The sequence below is a fragment of the Pogona vitticeps genome, chromosome 1, assembly GCF_051106095.1.
Source record: "Pogona vitticeps strain Pit_001003342236 chromosome 1, PviZW2.1, whole genome shotgun sequence".
NCBI lineage: Eukaryota > Metazoa > Chordata > Lepidosauria > Squamata > Agamidae > Pogona > Pogona vitticeps.
This window is the reverse complement of record NC_135783.1, coordinates 235,739,707-235,760,272: the sequence shown is the minus strand read 5'-3', so window position 1 is coordinate 235,760,272 and position 20,566 is coordinate 235,739,707. Positions and strand designations below refer to the sequence as shown.

The window sequence follows — 20,566 nt, the reverse complement described above, 5'->3', positions numbered from 1 at the left end:
ACATAAAGTTGGAGGAACTATCCTAAGCAAGCAGGAAGTCCTCCTGTATATAATACACTGAGCTGGCACAGAAGGGTATCACTGCTTTTAATCTTAGTTCAAGTGAAAAGCGACAAATAATTGCATGCCTCATTTTTGGTAAAATCATCAGGTATATAACGCAGGGCAGCCCAACTTCTTCTGCCCCACAGACTACCTCTGATGTCCCTTGGGGGTGGGGGCTGTAGGCATGCCTGCACATCCACATACATGAATATGCATATATGCGCGTGCACGCACATCTCAGTGCACACTCTCATTCCCCAGAAATCTCCACTTAAGTAAGTTGTTCATGCACTACTATCAGCTGTGGATAAACAGACCTCTCTAGCACCATGGATCAGAATGTTCTTCACTGTCATTTTGTTCAGAGCACTAGCGCTAAAACATGAAGAAACATGGTGGTCTTCTCTTTAGCAGCTGTTTTGCTGCTAATCCATGTGGGCTACTGTAAAAAATACTAGGTGGAGCAGCCAAGAGCCACCAATCTCTCCAGGGCTACAAGTCATGAACCCCGATAGTGTCATCAGCTGTACTTGCATGCAAGTCTTAAAGACTAATTTCTATCATGGAACACAGAGGAGGAGAAATGGCTTGCCTGCATATGTGCCTTAACAGGTCTTTTGGCCTGGAAAAAAAAGCATGTGCCTCTTTTTCTTTTCCCTGATTGTCCATACTCAAGCAATAGGTATGCTCAAGCTAGGGACTCTACAAGTCTTTTTCATGTCACAAATAGTCACAAGGACTCAATGGAGGAGGCCATACTAGCTGTCTTTTCTTTCCTGTGATTCTGCATCTCAATCAGCTCATCCAGTCTAGCAGAGTTTAATAATGGCCTCATTCCAGCAACAGAGAAGCTGTCAAGAGACATTTTTTCCTCTTCCTCCCATCGTCCTCCTTCTCTCCCTCCCTGCCTCCCCTCCCCTCCCCCTCTCTCTCATCAGATGAAGAACATCTAGACCCATAGCATTCCATCTTTCCAACCATCCACAACAGCCAGGGAGAGCTGCATACACTGTAAACGCCAGGAGCAGTAACCAGCGTAATCCGTCACTTTGGCTTGATGTCTGGTATTCCACATGCTGTGAAATTCAAACCAGCCTCTTCGCCTGTGGGACTGTCAAACCACACATCAGCATAATTCAGTCAGAAATGAATGGGCCTCAAACACAAAGAACCAGTGGTGACCATAATGAGGACAGCAACCTGCACATGTATTTAAGTGCTGTTCCAAACCAGCTGTGGAAAAAACAGCCAAACGTACCAACACGTATACTAAGTATCATCATGATAGTGCTCCCTATTCCTCCTTGAATGGACGGGTAGTTGGGAGATGTTCCTTCCTTTGAGTAATGAAACCCATAATATTAGATTTAATATACAACATATATTTGTTTTTATTGTACTGTCATGCTGCCTAATTGTTGCAAGTTTACTGGAGCAGACACAATGACATCTTCCACTTGTAGCCCTCCTGTGTTTCACTATGATTTCTATCATAATTCTTTCCACAAAACATCTCTTAATGCAAAAAAACAAAACAAAAAACCAAAGATGTAAGGGCTTCAGTATGCACTTTATTGGTGGCACTCTGAACAAGGAGTGATGCAGGTCTAGTCAGATGGCTATTCCAATGGGAAAAATATCACATGATGATAATACATTTGATGATAACGCATTTGCTATCTTTTTAGGGTGAATGATGCAAACAAATTGTGCTAATGTTATATACTCAGTTTCATGACATACTTTACACACAGCTCAAGAAGGCAACCATCACACCAGGGCAGTGTGTGAATTAATTTTCATTAAAATGAATAAACTGAGAATGAATGAATGACACACACATAGAGGGAGAGAGAGAGATTGAAGAGTAACTGGGCACTGAAATTTGCTACACAAAGACAGAAGAGACAGAAATGTTGATTATATTACATTTTCAACCCAACTGCCTTTGTACATACAAGGAGGATATGTTTAAAGATAAGCAGAATGCTCATTGATCTAAATAAAAGAAGGACATAAAATGTACTCAGGGAAACCTTTCAGGAGGAGCCCATCTATTGGGCTCACACTACTGAGCATCAGTAATTCCACTAACTAACCTCCTATATTGATCTTCAAGACAGCTTCTACAATAAAATTACAGTATCATAAAAATACAATTCAATAATAAACACTAGTTGAAACCACATTTCAATGCAGAATGGAAACCATTTTAAATATCTGGAAGAATAAACATGAATTTGGAATTTGGAAGACGGAAGAAACACAAATAGGGTATCACAACAAAGAAGGCCATTCCCTCAAATAGGGAGGGCAACCATAAAATGACTATGACACATAGGGAGCTCAGTGATGTGGGATTGGCAGTTCCTTTGTTGTTTCATGTTTACACTTGTTTCTTCTGTTCGGGCAGAATATAGATCACATTCAACCAGATTTGTCAGTCTGCTGTACAATTTCAATTTACAAAGTACCTCCAAAATGTGTTATTATTCATCATTTCCCCTCAAAATTATTCTTCTATCAAGGTCACCATCCTCAGTATGTGTTCTTGAAGCAAAAGCAAAAATCTTATTCAAAAAAACCTTTAGCACTTGGGTTAGCTAATTCCTAAAACTGTTATTGTTATGTGTCAGCAAATTGCATCTGACTCATGGGCGTCCTAACAGGGTTTTTAAGCTAAGTCAGTTATTTAAAGGAGGGTTTTTGCCAGTGCTACTCCCCAGTGAGTTTCATTTTATTATTTATTTATTTATTTATTTATTATTAGACGTTTACCCCGCCCCCCCTAGACGTCTACTCAGGGTGGCTTACATGGATAAAAACACAACAATATGACAGTATAAAAATCATCTAAAACACAATTTTAACAGTTATTTCAAACAGCATAGTACCAAGATGACATAACTCAAGAAAGAAAAATAAAGATCAGCTAATTGACTGGAGGGAAGGCCTGCCTGAAGAACCAAGTTTTTAAATGGCTTTTGAAAACATCCGGCAAGGGTGCCAGATGAATTTCAGTTGGGAGGGTGTTCCACAGCTGAGGGGCCACTGCTGAGAAGGCCCGGTTTCTTGTTTTTTCTTTCTAGGCCTCTCTCAGCGTTAGGCCTCTCTCAGCATTAGGCCTCTCTCAGCGTTAGGCCCCTCAGCCATCCCTGCTGGCTATGTCATGTGATTCAGGTAGATCTTGGTGGAAAAAGACAATCTGCCAAATATCAAGGTCCCCGACCGTTTAGGGCTTTGTACGTAATCGTTAACACATTGAAATCAATGCGGAAATGGATGGGCAATCAGTGCAAAGCAGCCAGGGTGGGAGAGATATGCTGATATTTTCTCACCCCACTAAGAAGCCTGGCTGCCCCATTCTGGACCACCTGAAGTTTCTGCATCAATCTCAAAGGCAGCCCCATGTAGAGTGCATTACAATGGTCTAATCTCGAGATTACAAGCGTGTGGACTAGAGTAGTGAGGGCCCCCACATCAAGATAAGGTCGTAGCTGGGCAATCTGCCATAGATGAAAGTAGGCGGAACGGATCACGGACGCCACATGGGTTTCCCTGGTAAGCGCCGGGTCCAGGTGTATCCCCAGGCTGAGGACCTCGCTCTTTGCGGTAAGGGTCATCCCCCCCAAAGGAAAGGGAGTCACTTAGACCACTAGTGGAGGGACCACCCACCCTCAAGACCTCCGTCTTGTCCGCGTTCAGCCCCAACCCTTTCAGCTGCATCCATTGCAGTACAGTCTCCGGGCAGCGCTGAAGGGACAGAACGGCATCCACTGAAGTAGGTGAAAAGGAGATGTAGAGCTGTGTGTCATCAGCATACTGATGGCGCGATGCCCCACAACCCCTGATGACCTCACCCAGCAGCCTCATATAGATATTAAACAGCATTGGAGAGATGATTGACCCCTGCGGGACCCCACAATTGAGGCTTCATGGGGCTGAGACATTCTCCCCAAGCTGTACTCTCTGGGGGCAGTCCTCCAAGAAGGATCGGAGCCAGGCAAGCACCAGGCCACCGATTTCCAACTCAGAGAGCCTCCCCAGGAGGATACCATGGTCGATGGTATCAAAGGTGGCTGAGATATCAAGGAGGACCAACAAGGATATAATGCCCCCGTCAGCCACCCTCAACAGGTCATCCAACAGTGCGACCAGTTCTCATCAAGGTTTGAAACCACATCTCCTGAAATATTAACAACCTCAGATATGCAGATGATACCACTCTGATGGCAGAAAGTGAGGAATTAAAAACTTCTCAATTAGAGTGAAAGAGGAGAGCACAAAAAATGGTCTGAAGGTCAACATGAAAAGACTAAGATCATGGTCACTGGTCCCATCACCTCCTGGCAAATAGAAGGGGAAGATATGAAGGTAGTGACAGATTTTACCTTCTTGGGCTCCATGATCACTGCAGATGGGGACAGCAGTCACAAAATTAAAAGACGCCTGCTTCTTGGGAGGAAAGCGCAGACAAACCTAGACAGCATCTTACAAAGCAGAGACATCACCTTGCTGACAAACTTCCACATAGTAGTGATGTATGGAAGTAAGAGCTGGACCATAAAGAAGGCTGACCACCAAAGAATTGATGCTTTTGAATTGTGGTGCTGGAGAATACTCTTGAGAGTCCCCTGGACTGCAAGGAGAACAAACCTATCCATTTTGAAGGAAATCAACCCTGAGTGCTCACTGGAAGGATTGATTCTGAAGCCAAGGCTCCAATACTTTGGCCAGAGAAGACGCCCTGGAAAAGACCCTGATGTTTGGAAAGTGTAAAGGCAAGAGGAGAAGGGGACGACAGAGGACAAGATGGCTGGACAGCGTCAGCAAAGCTACCAACATGAATTTGACCCAACTCCGGGAGGCAGTGGAAGACAGGAGGGCCTGGAGTGCTCTGGTTCATAGGTTCACGAAGAGTCGAACACGACTTAACAACGAAGCAGCAACAACTCTATCCCTAACATCACACTGGCCATCATTATTCTTAAAGTTAGCTAAAGTCAATCAGATATTAAGCTACTGACATAGTACTGGGAGCATAACCACGGAGACTGTGTCCAAATGTATATCAGAGCATCGTGCTCCCAAACAAATTTCTTTCTCAACCCATGGGATTTACTGAAGAGAGTGAGAGTAAAGTGCTTGGAAATTTCATCAGTGGGTTGCTACATTAGAGATCTCTTCTTCTCTCTCTGGATCATTAATTTCCACATCTCCTTTGTCTTGCTTCTCCCATCACAGACTAATACGATTCCTTCGACAACACAAAGTATGTGCCAATCTAAATGGGAGTTTCAGAGCTTAACAGCAGAAGATTGTGGCAAATCAAATGTATTGTTGCTATTAAGAACCTCTTGGGAGATGGCTTAGTCACATTTTTCTTGTTTAGCCAACCCACTGCATACTTGCCTGAAAAGAAGCTGAAAGTCATCTGGTGAGGCTGAGGTGAAAAGGAATTGGATCATACACTACTTTCTGACATTATCTTGTAGCATACAAGCAGTCCACATGAGTGCCCAATATTTGGTACTGCAGTGTCCTACCACTGGGTATGGGGAACAGCCACTTCAGACGAATATAAGAAGAGCTGGATAAAACTGAAAGCCCATCTAAGCCAACATTCTTTTAAAAATATCCAAGTTAACAGCCATCACTGCATCTGTGGATTTCAAAGATTAACTACATGATGTAAGTATTTCTATCTATCCTAAAATTCTTATAGCCAGCTTCTTTGTCTGACTAAAAGTTCTGGCATTAGAAAAGAACAAGAAAAGTTCTCCCTGTCTACTTTCACACATACACATCTTTTGTACACCTTTACGCTATGTCTTAGTTGCCATTTTTTTCTAAATGAAACTTCAGTGGCGCCACCTTAGCAACCGTGTGTGTCATTAAAGGGCACCCAATTCTTAACAATTTAATGTGGTTGTCCTTTTTAGTGCCAGAGGGAAGGGCGTGTGGCCTCATGTGTTCAAATAAATATGGATCTCCTTGGCTAGGATGCACCAAATCAGGTAGCAAATCAGCTTAGAATGGCTTTATTGTGTACTGTATATGCCAGAAATTTCTGGTGACGGAATATAAGTTCCCAGTCATTTTTTCATCCTCCAAATGCCTCAAGCTGTGCCAGTGCCTGAGGAGGGAAGATAAGCATCGTCATCTGCCACACTGCAGTGGCAGCATCTCCCGTATCACACTTCCTTCATGCTGAATCCAACATTGTCTGATTCAGTATCTAAACCAATCTTGCTAAGGTGAGGGAGCCGCAAGAGATGGAGAGCTACAGGACAATACAACAGACACCCCAACACCACCCATCATGAAGGCAGCGAAAAGAGGATGACATGCCAAGTGCCTCTCCTTATAGAGCCAACAGAGGAGGAACAGCAGGCAGGGAATAGTAATCCTGCCATTAACTACAGAAAGGAGAGTGATCTGTATCTTCCATGATTTCACAGCTGAAAGCAGGCAAATAACGTTGTGTACATGGACTGCCCCTATTTTCATACCAAGGAGCTCTGCCTCTGGTGGCCTAATCTCCGTTAAGGGTTACATGCTTCCTACTGTAGTATACAGGATGTGCCTCCTTAAAAGACATGCCCTCTAGCTAGATCAGATTAGAACCGCTTGTAGGAATTCAGTTTATTTCTGTAGCATCTCCCAACTCTTCTGTTCCTGCTCAGGACCTGCTTTATTGTACATCAAAGAAGGATACTCACAAAATGACCACAGATGAGAAGCAAATACTATACTCACTACATTGTTTTTGACATATACATACTCCATTTCATTTTTCACACCAAAATTTTCTTTTGAGGTACTTGCAGTTCCACACAAATGCCACTAGGTGTCTTCTCTTTCTTCCAGATGGCTTTCAAACCAAAATAAATGTTGGCTTTTATCTTGGTTATAATTTCTCAGTTTACATTTCCAATTATATGTCTTATGCTATGGTCAAAGTGGTCATGCCACATCTGGTTGTCTAGCAACATACCTACTCAAACTGTACAAGCACATGAAATGTTAGTGCATGCTTGTTTTTTTCTGGTTTTGGAGAAGTTTCCCTGAAATAACCATGATGTTGCTCATTACACGTGTTCCTCTCAGTCTGCCTAGGAAGGAACACAATGTAGAGGATAAATTAAGCTTCAAACAAAGGTGCAAAACCCAAATGTTTGAGTAATTTGTTGCAAATTACAACTTACCTGTGATTATTTTATTTCAACTGAGTTACATCACAGTTGTTAAAGAATAACATTTGTTCTTTTTTTACTGTAACTATAACTGTTTTAGTTACTTTATCCATCATAGTGGGTCTCTGACCAGACTTCTTAACAGTACTGTATTTTGGGACATAACTCAGCAATGATGCTATAAAAGTAGCTGAAGTATACCTTTGAATCATGAGAAAACAAAGAGTTACAAATACAGTATAGTAAAGTTACATCAGCCTTCATTCGGGGGGGGGGTGAGTGGGAATGCTCTTTACCCCATTATGGTTCATTGACCTTCATTGTGAGTCTTCTTTATAATTACACTTTGGGCTTCACCTTCTCACCTGTCACTTCCAAAATTACCAGCAAAACCGCCTTTCTTGCCTTGGTGCTCCAAAAGGGTCTTGGAAACCCAAACACAAAGGCAGGAGAAATCTCTTTGTAGCACAATCCTTGCCCTGGTTAGATCCAATATAAACTATGTCCACTGCTGCCCTGCAACATTCAATGAATGACACCTAAGTGTTTCAAAAGGCCTGCAGAAGAACCCATGTTTCTTTTTAGTGTTGCTAGGGGATTTGCAGGACAGACCACCACCACTTCCTCAGGAATTTTCATGGGTATTATCACTGAGATGTGGAAACATCTAGTAGTACATTTCATATATGTGCACCAGGCTAGAGATGTCAATTTTAAAAAAAAATCCAAAAAGAATCACATTCCCCAAATGAAATTTTCAGAAATTTTACATCTCTAGGGAGTGTTTAAATACATAAAGTTTCAGAAGTCTTTCATTAAGGTCTTCATGTTATATAGTTTGAATACCATGTCACAGACATGGTATTTATCGTTGTAAAAGAAAATATTCCACACTCCAATTGTTTTTTCAATTTTTCTAGGGAAAAAAAAATAGCTTTCTGTTCCCCCACCCACAGGCCTTCCCATCTATACACCAGGCAGAAACATGACTGAAATCCCCGTCTAGTTTCTCCTACTCACAAACCATTCACCAAAGTAGTACAATGGGCAGATCCAGTTCATCTCCACCAAGGCCTAACTGAACATATGGGGAGGCAATGAGCCCTTGTTTCCCTCACCACACTCTGTAATATATTTGTCTGTTTCTTTGCTTGCTTGCTTAGAACATTTACATGCTACCTTAAAGGATCCAAGGTGACAAATACATAAAAGTTTACTGTATGGTCCTTTTATTGAATAAGTTTTTGTTACTGTAATCTTATCAGACAGACAGACACAGAGAGAGACAGAGGGACAGAGAGACAGAGATAGATAGATAGATAGATAGATAGATAGATAGATAGATAGATAGATAGATAGATAGATAGATAGATAGATAGATAGATAGATAGATAGATAGATAGATTAGATTAGATTAGATTAGATTAGATTAGATAGATAAGAGTACTAGCTTCTAAGAATGAGGGTAAGATGTTTGGTCATCTGGAGACATAATGACCTAATATGCTAACCAAGGAGGAAAGGAAACACGGGGTATTTGCCTCTTACGTCCGTTCCTTCCTAGATTTCTGTGGATACTTAATGCTTAAAGTTTTCAAAAGCCCCCAGCATTTAAGGGATGTAGTTCTTTTATAACACAAAATCCTTGAAGCCAGGGCCAGTCTAGCAATCAGGCAAAATGACGTGGCTGCCCCAGGCAGATTCTGAATATCGTGAAAAGGGCAAAAAAATGGTTGATCATTTACTTCGTGGTTATTTAATTGAACTGCCAGGGATGGGGGTGGGGGAGGCCGAGGTACTTTTGGGGTTTGTCTAGGCCAGAGTGTTAAAATTATTTGGTTAGCTAAATACAGTATTATGGACCTCCACGAGGTGGAGCGGGGTGGATGGAGGGTGCGCCCTTGGCTGCTTTATTTCAGGCAGCAAAAACCCGCCGGCGGCCTCACACAAGTCCCTCTGAGCCCAGAGTTTGGAAGAAGTCCTGGAGAAATCGCGAACCAGAGGCTCAGCAGAGCCAAGGGCGGTCTGGATTTGCAAGCCTCGAACATGGTTTGGGAGCATCGATGCCGGCCTCCGGCACCGACACAATGCCCTGAGAGGGATCTACTACACAGCCAGTCAGCCCCAGCACAGACCCTGCAACGCCTCCGGCCTCCTTTCGGTTCCGAGAAGCCCAGCCAAGCCCTGCCTGCCCTTCGGCCGTCGCGGCTGGACCAGCGCCTGGAGCCAGCAGCAGCCCGCGGCGACTAAGGAAACAAGGAGCCCGACGCCCTGTTCGGGTAGCCGCCAACGAATGCACCTTAAAATTAAAAATAATAATCCATGTCCTGGGGGAAAAGGAGCGGGCCCTTTTCTGGAAGAAGACCGATCCGCGGTCGTGTGAATGCCGGGGCACAAGCGGGGCTGGCCAGGCTTCCCGAGTTGTTCTCATCAGAACCCAGGGCGACGAGAGCAGGCGCTGGGCGGAAAAGACGCGTCCTCCGAAAAAACTGGATCTTCCCCCTTCCCGATCTCCAGTTTGGATCCATTCTGTTCATACCAGCCCTGGGGAAGGGAGGGGGGGATGGAAAGGCTGCTTGGGGGCGCCTCTGCCCCTCCCCGAAGGGCTCCTGCCGCTTTAAGAGGGCAGAGCTCGGCTGATTGGCCCTCAGCGAGCGGGGGGGGGAGGAGGAGGAGGAGGAGGGATGCCTGGGGGGGGGGGACGGGGGACGGCGGGGCGTCAATGACCAGCCTTTCCCGGGCTGCTTCTCCGAGGGGTTGGATGTACTTTTCAAGAGAAAGAAGCGCCAACTGGAGCCGCCGATCCGGAGGGGCTCGTCCTCCAACGGGCACGGAAGCTCGGCCGAGCCGGGTGATTTGGAGGGGGGTGAGTGACTTTTACTATACTGTACCTCGTTCGGAAAGCTGAGCGGTTTCTGAGGAAGGATGGCTTTGAATCGTGCCCAAAGTTTGTGCTCGATGCTGGGATCCGTCCAGTGCGGTTGATGGTACACTGTGTACTTGTTGCTCATAATAATAATAATAATAATAATAATAATAATAATAATAATAATAATAATAATAATAATAATAATAATAATAATAATAATAATAATAATAAATTTTTTGTTGTTGTTGTTAACAACAACAACAACAACAATTATAATTATGTTGTGGGGTGGGGGAAGAAACCCCAAACCAGCAAAGAGCCTTGTGGCACTTCGGAGGCTGACACATTTTTGTTTGTTTGTTAATGACACAAGCTTTCCCGGCTGCGATCCTGATCCATCGGGAAGAGTTTGGGAGATTTGTTGTACACATGACTGGGGGAAATGAATGGGAGAGAGGGAGGGGGAAACCCTGGGATCATCCGAATTGTGAGCATTAACAAACAATATTTGGGAAAACTCAGGCATCCTTACCTGGAGAGCCAGCCTTCTGCCCTGCAACACCTGGAAAGTTATTCCCTGTAAAAGACTCTACGCAAGGATGCCTCAGGGCTCTTCTTAGCTTTGCTGTTCACCTTCCTGAAAGCAGTTGAAGAAATGTCAGTTTCTCTTCTTACTGACCTAGCCAACATTACAATTCAGTTCTATTAAAGAGAGGTACTGTAGTGTGTCATTTGAAGAACTTTCTCATTATTCTGCAGCACAATCCTTTCTCTATTTGTTCAGATTTAAGTCCTGCTGTGCTAAATGTCCCTTGCTCACAAATAAGTGTATTTCAGCCCTGGTGGCTTGCAGGACACTGTACATAGCAGAGCTTTATGCTTGGACTTCTTTTGCAGAAGGTGCTTTGCAGAGTCCTCGTAAGAAATGGCTTTTTCAAAATCTGCAAAGGCATCATCTCCCTGGGTGTCCTGGAAAGATTGTTGTCTTAAGGGTGGAAATCTTTGCTTCCGTGGGGTTGGTCTGAAAGTTGCATAATCAAAAGCTAAAAACAATGGGTCAGAGATGAAGAGAGTCTATTGGAGTTAATGAGTGCAAAGTTTTATGAAACACATCTTCACACAGTCCACAACTACTGTGGTGTCCTGAAAAGCACACAAAGAATCAGGCATGAAAAGTAAACCAGAAGATGGCAAATTTATGAGAAGAATTTCAGTATGTGACAAATGGTTGAGGTGGCGGGAATATGCAACTGATTTCTCAAAAGCTAATTCGCATGGCCAATATAAATCTAATCCACTGGATTATGACTGATGTGTGGAATCAATTTTGTCCAGTCTGGTACTGTAGATTCTGCACAGTGAAAGGAAGAAAGTCAGCAGTCAGATGTATCCGTGTTTCCTTATTAAGGTAGGAGTGCTGAAATTTTGGGGGGGGGGGGGGTAGATGTGTGGGGTGCCTCTCCTCCTTTCTGTCCACAAGCCATTAATAGTCAGAAGTAATGGAACTGACAAAAGAAAAGGGACTGTTTCACAATTGCCTACATCTTTCTTTGAGTTTCATGAAGCAGTTGGTACTGGTCCCTGTCAAGTGCCATGCTATTTAACTAGGTCCATGATTGATAAGCTTCTAAGTGCATCCTCATCTTCAGAAGTGTATGTTTCAATAAATCAGTCTAAATTGCCACATGACTCTCTTTTTTGTTTGCTGTGATGACTCGACTGATATGGCTGTCCCTCTGAAAGTTCATAATATGAAATCAATGAAGGGCAATCATCTTGTAGTGAATTTTTCATTATCAGTGCATAAGAGTGCAACTGTGTTATTGTGCAGCAAAGCAAATCAGCATTACACAAGGCATATATATATAAAAGTAAAACCAATTTACTCTTTATGCAAAAACAAGCAATCTTAAACACCCCCAGATTTAAATCATATCAAATAAATTGAAAAGACCAACCTTGCTTATCTTGAAAGGGAATGGTTGGCCCCCCATCTCCTCCCCCCCCCCCTTTATTTGGAAGGAATCCGGGCTTCAGGGGCTGAAATATTGATCCTCGAAAAAGACCTTTCAAAAGACTAAACAATGACTTTGTTATAAGACTGAACATGAGTGGAACAGGCTTACCAGCAAGAGCATTCCAAAGTAATGGAGTGGCAGTCCTCTGGAAACGGACATTTTGCCATATATGTGAATGTTGAAAACACCAATGGGAGCAGTCAAGATGCTCTACACTCTAAAGGATACCTTCTTGTGCTCACTACCATTCACATTTGTTGAAAAACAGCCCTGACACAATCTATTCTGCTGTTAAACAACTCTTATTGTGAAGAGCTTCTCCATAATGTTCAGGCAAAATCTCATTTCTTGTAATGAGAAGCAATTTCTTCAGGTTTTACCCTCTTAAGCTATAGAAAACAAACTTGTTCTATCTTGATGTGACCGCTCTTCAAATATTTGAAGGTTGCTTTCATATTGCCGCTCTGTCTTCACTTCTCCAGGCTAAGCATAACAGCTCCCTTCATAAAGCTTGGTTTCCAGACCTTTTGCTATCCTGGTCATCTTACTGTAGGCACTTCCATCTTGTCGAAACCAAAATGTGATGCCCAGAACTGAACAAGTATTCAGGTGAGGTTCTGACCAAAACAGGATAAAGTGTTACCACCACTCCCTTGATGTGGACACTATACTTCTATTAATGCAACTAAATATGGCATTTTCTTTTCTTGCTGCCACATCACACTGTTGACTCATGTTTAGGTTGTGGTCTAATAGAACCTCTAGATTCTTTTCACTTTTAGTAATGCCAAACCAGGGGTCACTCATCTTATATTTATACATCTGGGTTTTTTTCCTGCCTTCCTCCATTTAAAACAATAATATTTTACTCTTGATGCTTCTCTCCCTAGAAAGATATCCAATAAAGAAAAGCAAATAAACCATGCAAGACCCATCGGAAATGGGGGGAAAGCAAAGCAGAAAGCAAACAAACTGTGCAAGACCCATCGGGAATGGGAAAAAAAAGCAAAGCAAAAATGCTACCAACAGTTAGCAATTTGAATTTCCCACCTTTTGCCCCTGCCTTTTTTTGCTTGTAACTGGAAGCTCCGGCCGCAAGTCGAAGCAAAATTTTGCGGCCGGAGCTGGTTGCAACTCGAAATGGTTGTATGTCGGGATGTTCGTAAGTCGAGGCACGACTGTATATTGGAAATAGGTAATTTATTCAGAAAGGAGGCACGTAGCTCTTTTAAGATTTAGCATTATGGTGTCCACAAAACCACTTAGACAATTAAAAATAAAACAAGTTGAACTTACACGTAGAGGCCAAAGGAATAGGAGACTCACAGGGCTCTTCCAACCTTTGTCGACCTGGTGCCTTCCATATGTGTGGGGTTACCAGTCCCATCTTCTCACACCAGAATGAAAGGGCACCAAGCTGGAAGTTGATCCCCTTTCAAATTTTTTGCAACAGATTCAGACAAAAAAAAAAAAAGGATCACCCTGCCTTTGCTTCTCACCAGTTACCCACAAATTGTGAAACTTCCCAGAATCCAAGAAGAGCTTAATATAAATATTTGTATTCTCCCTTTCCATGAATCATGCTCAAAATGATAAAGAGTGACAATAGCTTTCTGAAGGTGTTGCAAGACCTACTTCATCCATTTGGCTGTGAATTAAATAACCAGTTTTCCATTACAGTTCTCGTTTTCAGAATCTAGTATTGCAGATTTTGTTGCTAGTGTAAAGGACTACTTGTGGGAACATATTACAAAAATATTTTACTTGCTTAAAAATGAGTAAAGTATATTTTTATATTGTTATAAACTCTGTTCTGCTTATTTTGAGGTTAATATGAGGTTTCAGTTTGGCTGCTGATCCAGAAATTAAACTATACATATAAGATGTGTACAAACAGCATGTAAAGTCCTGACCCTGAAACTGAATCTTCCCACTACATTCATATCAGATCAATACACAAAATTTTAATGGCTACAAAAAATCCATTGGGGATCAAGAATGGCTACGACTGAGAAGGATTAATGATGAGGAAATGGAGGGGTCGTAAACTGCAGAGAGTGGCCCTGGCTGCCAGATGGGCAGTATATAATTCAATCAATCAATCAATCAATCAATCAATCAATCAATCAATCAATCAATCAATCAATCAATCAATCAATCAATCAAATAAATAAATTATTATTATTATTATTATTATTATTATTATTATTATTATTATTATTATTATTATTATTATTATTATTATTCTTATTCTTATTCTTATTCTTATTCTTATTCTTATTCTTATTCTTATTCTTATTCTTATTCTTATTCTTATTCTTATTATTCTTATTATTATTCTTATTATTATTCTTATTATTCTTATTCTTATTCTTATTCTTATTATTATTATTATTATTATTATTATTATTATTATTATTATTATTATTATTATTATTATTATTATTGCTGTGTGAATGCTTAGTTTATAGACATTGGTTGTATGTCGGCTGTATGGTCTTGGTCCTTATTTTTGAGTAAGCCCAGCTTGACTGCAGTTGACCTTCTGATGCTGACATGCTTCTCATTGCCACAGCCTTTAGTATGGGTTAAGACAGGGATGGGTTGCTGTCACTCTGCAGATTTTTTTACTGCAACACCAAGTATCTTTCATCATTGGTTGTGTTAATCATTATCATCATCATCTTCATTATTATCATCATCATCTTGTTGACTAGGGCTGATGAGATTTATAGTCCAACAATATCTAACAGCAGTCACAATTGCCTTCTTATGCTTTTCAATGATGCTTGGAAATGAGATAACCTGTTAACCAGAAGCAGCTTATATGGATGCATACACAAAAGACTTTACCAAACTATTAGAGGTTCATGCACATGGAACCTGTGCTACATGTAAATGTGTGTGTATGTGTTTTTGAAATAATAATAATTTTAAAAGAAAAAGAAAAACATTAGCATTACTTTTGATACAAAATATCCAAATCAAATAAGGCTGCATGTAGACCCACAATCAGCCCTACCTGAAGTAGACCCTGTGAAATGAATAGGACTTCTTAGTTTCAACTAAAGTCCCATGTAAGTGCATTGATGTAACTTGGCGTGATAGTAGCTGCAAATTAACAGGTCAATGCAATTCAGCTTTAAGAGGATGCTGTTGGTCCAAAAAGTAAACTATATATATCAAATTCCTACTCACATGTCGAGTTGTGCAACTGTACACTGCTAGGAATCCAGTCAGGGACTTCTTAATTAGTAGCTGTTTGCCACTCCATGTTATGTCAAGGCGCTTAAACAGGCATAAATATTTGCTTGGGTTCTAGCCATTGACGAGGTGGGACTAACATTGGATTTAGACCAGGAAACTTTTGTATATTCAGTCAGAATTTTAGTATTCAATGTGAGTATTGCCCTGTTTCCAAGACTTTGGGAAGAAGTCTTTTCTAACCTTTATACTTGAGGTCCTTCAGACGTATGCCAGTGATTTAACCTTCTACATTCAGTTCATGGCTCTGCTATTGAAAAATAGGGATATGAAATTCAGGGGCTCTTCTTGCATGGAGAAAAAATGAACATCACACTAATAGAGGAGGATTCAAAAGCCCAGTGGATTTTGTTAGAACAGGAGAACGCTCCTTTTTCATACCTAATCTTCTTGCCCTCTCCTTCCCTTCCTCCCTCTTCTCTCTTTCTCATGGCTCTTGCATACATACTGATTTATGGAGAAAAGGCATTTCAAAAGAATTGGCCTGTGGAATACTCTGTTCCACGACTAGTCTGCCAACTATTCTTACATATTAAATCTTAAAATCTGTCTGATATGTGTAGGAGCTTATAAAATGCCAGGATTTGAGGGTCTTCTCAATTCCAAATTCTTTAGATATTACTCATTTGCCTTCTACTCTGATGTATTGTATTTTTGAAGTTATGATAATACACAAAGTTGTCAAGTGCCAATTTGCCATATATAGACAAACGGGTTTGTGTTTAATCTTTGGCACAGCTTGACTGATGTTGGCGGAGCTGCATTATTATAAGCATAATAACTGAGAGGAATTGAAGGAAATTCACTCACTCTGATTTAAGGGCCCTTGTTAATCTTCCTGTTACTCATGCTATAATCTTGGAGTCTGAGATAATACAGTTTATAAAGTGAAGATAGGAATTTATTATGTTTGCTTTACTGCCAATCCCATGTGTACTGTGTTAAAAGTAAATTTTATACAGCTGGCTGGACAGCTCAATGGAGTAATGGGAGCTCAGTTCCCCATTGTGCCACCCAGGGGAAAAGCCAGCCTTTGTAGTCATGGGCAAGCTGTACATTCCCAGAGCAACCCAGGAAGGTGGTAATGGCAAACCACTTCTGAGTATTTTATACTTAGGAAGCCCTGGCAAGGATCACCATAAATTGGCATAAGTTGACTTTTTTATTTATTTATTTATTTATTTATTTATTTATTTATTTATTTATTTATTTATTTATTTATTTATTTATTCGATTTTTACCCCGCCCCTCTAGACGTCTACTTGTGAGTGTATAATTATTTCGAAGTTTTATATGGAAGGAGGGGAAATGGAAACAAGGAAATGAATGTTCACTGAGAGTCCCCCATCATCAACAGACCTCTACACTGTGTGCTCCTCGATTGAAATTCCTTGGAAAGGGGGCAGAGGAGTAGCCATGGGGGCTGTGACCTCGGAGGGAGGGGCATGCCATGTTGAACCAATCCAGTTATAGCTTCAGTGTAGAAACTGAGGTTCTGCAACACCATGTTGACGACCAAATTGCTCAGGTAAGCCAAAGTGTAGCAGGATTCATTATTTAGATCCACCTTTTATTAGTGCTTTGACTACCTGAGATGTTCAAATCTGTTTTAATCTGTTTAATTCTATTTAAAGATAGGCTTTAGCTAGTGATAGGATTTTATCTATTGTATGGCATTTGTTGTATGGTATTTTGTATTGTTCATTGTGTGTGATTTATTGTGAACCACCCATAGAGTGTACAAGATGAATGAATGAATGAACGCTATCTCAGTAGGTCCCCATTGCCCAACACATGCTTATATCATGGATGAGTAAGGTCTTATTGTGAACCAACATGCCATTCAGCAGCAATACCATGCAAACTTAACATATAAGTTTGTGTAATTAATTTAGCTCCTTTGTGTTGTGCCCCCTAAGAATATACCAGCTGCATTCAGGCTTTTGCATAATGACATATGGGGACAAACATCGCCTCAAAATGTTCATCTCAGGAATTTGTTTTCATTGCGAAACCTGAGCTCTCAGTCTTCATGCATAAATCCATTTTTTAATCCACCACCACCCTGCTTTCTCTGTGCTTCAGAAGAAGGTGATCTAGTAGCTGCTACTGTTAGTCCATTGACAGCAGAGATATCTTTGCTGGTGGTTTATTGCAAATGGTTCAAAGACCTTCTAATTGAAACCTAGCTATCTTTTGCCCACCCATGCCCTAAGCATTACCATCCCACCCTTCAAGGATGTGAAACTTAGCTTCTGTTTACTAGGAGGCTTGTGGGTTGATTTCCCTTACTCAAGACTTTAGAAGGGAAATGAACATTGCATAAATGAGGCTCCTTTCACTTTTAAAAAAGAGTTTGTGTTTGTGCATTTCAAGTTGGATGGAATTTCCCCAAAGTGAGCGACTGGATAAAAATTCTGACCTCTGGTATGCTCATTTTCATTGGACGGGGGGGACTGTGGATGACAGTCTTCTTTCTTTCTTTCTTTCTTTCTTTCTTTCTTTCTTTCTTTCTTTCTTTCTTTCTTTCTTTCTCTCTCTCTCTCTCTCTCTCTCTCTCTCTCTCTCTCAATGGGTGGAGCAGCCAAAGAAACACAGAGACATTTAAACCTCAAATCTGATGGGTTCCATCTGCCTAAGGAGCTGGATGCATGCCCCACCATACACAGATTTGGATTTTTAATTGGCAGTATTCATTGTGATATAAGCAAGGACCATGGAGCTGATGAATCATTCTCATAGCTGGCTTTATGCCTCGTGCATTTCCTAGCAAAAAACGCTGGCAACAGGGGAGAGTAGAATACTATAGAGCAAGGAGTGCTGCATGTTTATTTGGACCTTCATAGTATTCTATGTAGTGTAAATAATCATTCTTAGGAGCTTCAGGTGGGATAGAAAGCACAAATGGAGAAATAAGAAGTAACCCTGTGTTCTTCTATTCCTTCCTCCTTTTTATAGAGTATCTCAAGAAGAATCTTTTTTCCAAGGACAAGAAGGTTTTTTTTTTTTCCTAATGAACATGGGTTACAAATTCTAACAGTACATATCAAAATAAGGAGATAAGTTTGTCTGCTTTTCCTCGGTGGTCAGAGTGATGCCTGTGGGAAGCCCACCAGTGGGGCGTAAGGGCATGCATTCTCTAGCAACCCATCTGCAGAGCCCTTCTGCTCCTTTTAATTTGCCGAAGCCCATCTGTGAAAGCAAAGAGTGCCTCCCCTGAAATCCTAACTAGCCTGAAGAAGGTAAGAAACACAAAGAAAGGGCAAGGACACCATGCATGGTGGCAGGTACTGTGACAAACCCAGACCTACTGGGATCTATCACACAGTTACTAAGCTGCCACCAACCATTCCCTCTAATAAGTCACACAGACCAGGGATGGATTTTTAAACAATAAAAGAATAAGGTTTATTTTAAATACAAACAGGGTAAATAAAACAATCAGGTGAATAAAATAAAGTAACGTGGCTTATTCTCACACACACAAGCATACAGTTTGGTTCACCTAGAACCTTTAACTTAAAGCACAGACCCTGAACCCATCAGTTCTGGCTAACCAACAGACCCCTGAACCTTTCAGGCTGGTACTCTGACACACAGTAGTACCCTGTCAGACACCCAGACTCCCACAACAGCTTCTTCTTCCCCAGCTGCTGCTTCGTCCCAACCCAGTGTCTCACAGTCTGTCTCAGCATCTCCCTTCACCACACAGGCATCACATATTTATACAGTACAGCCCCTCCTCCTGATGTCCCGCCTTCCACTCCTCATAGGATGGAACTTTCCCTCCAAACCCATGACAGACAGGTAACATCAGTGCTGTTATGTAACACCTCCCCTCTTTATAAGTTGTTTTGTAGGGGGAAAGCTAAGGTGCTTTTTCCCAAAAAAAACAACCTGTATAAAACACACAACACCAATTATACCTACCATATTATACTTACTTACATTCTAAGTTAAACATTTCAAATAGGCATTTAAACATTTACCATATACATTACATCAATTTACCTTTATTAATACAAACCAATTTAAAACCAGGTACATTTTAACTTTTTGTTTTCATTATATACATATAGTCCATGTTCTTTCGCCGTCTTCAGTCTTCAGGTCTTCTTGATAAGGCATCAGCAACACAGTTCACTGACCCTCTGACCACCTTCACTTCAAAGTCATAGTCCTGTAAGTTCAAAGCCCACCTCATAAGTTTGCTATTGTGGGTTTTCATTGTCTTTAACCATTGCAATGGTGAATGGTCAGTACACAGAACAAAATGTCTTCCCCAGATGTAAGGCTTGGCCTTCTGGATCGCGTAGACTATGGCCAAACACTCCTTCTCCACGGTTGCCAAATGTCTCTCACCTTTTTGAAGTTTCCTACTCAGGTAGGACACTGGATGCTGGTCACCATTCTCATCCTCCTGGCACAGAACTGCTCCTACCCCGCTGTTAGACGCATCGGTGTAGATGATGAACTCCCGGTCGAAGTCTGGAGCACGCAACACAGGATAGTTGATTAACGCCTCCTTCAACCTCTGGAACGCCGCCTCACAGTCGCTGGTCCACGGGATGCGGTCATCAGCCTTCTTCCTCGTCAGATCGGTCAGCGGAGCCGCAATCTCGCTAAACCTCGGGATGAACTTTCTGTAGTAGCCCACCAACCCAAGAAATGATTTGACTTTTTTCTTGGTGTTGGGTCTAGGCCAATCACGAACAGCTTCTATTTTGGCCTCCAGGGGTTTTATCACTCCTCCCCCTACCATGTGACCCAAGTATTTTATTTCTGGGCTACCCAGCTGACACTTGCTGGCCTTTACTGTTAGCCCTGCTGCACTTAACCTCTGCAGCACTAACTCCAGGTGTATCAGGTGATCTTCCCAGGTATTACTGAAGATCCCTATGTCGTCAATGTAGGCCACTGTAAAGTCACTGAGCCCTACCAAGGTCTGGTCCATCAGCCTTTGGAATGTGGCTGGTGCATTTCTGAGACCAAAGCTCAGGACTCGAAACTCATAGAGACCAAAAGGGCTGCAAAAGGCAGTCTTTTCTTGATCCCTGGGATCAATTCTTAATTGCCAATATCCCTTTACCAGGTCCAATGATGAGATGAACCGACAACCCCCTATGGTTTCAATCAGGTTGTCTAGCCTGGGCATTGGGTAGGCATCAGGAGTG

General features: G+C 41.7%; 1 protein-coding gene across 4 annotated transcripts in view; it reads left to right on the top strand.

Annotated features, from left to right (window-relative positions):
• Window positions 1–9,934: 9,934 nt before the first annotated feature.
• Window positions 9,935–20,566, top strand: part of MRAS (muscle RAS oncogene homolog) — a 63,545-nt gene continuing 52,913 nt past the window's right edge. The window contains exon 1 of one of the 4 annotated variants that reach the window (XM_072985246.2): window positions 9,935–10,107. The gene's annotated coding sequence lies outside the window, so the exon portion shown is untranslated. Of the gene's footprint in view, window positions 10,229–11,444; window positions 11,519–20,566 lie in introns of those variants that run through there. The other 3 variants (XM_072985245.2, XM_078378711.1, XM_078378691.1) reach the window with 3 other exon arrangements.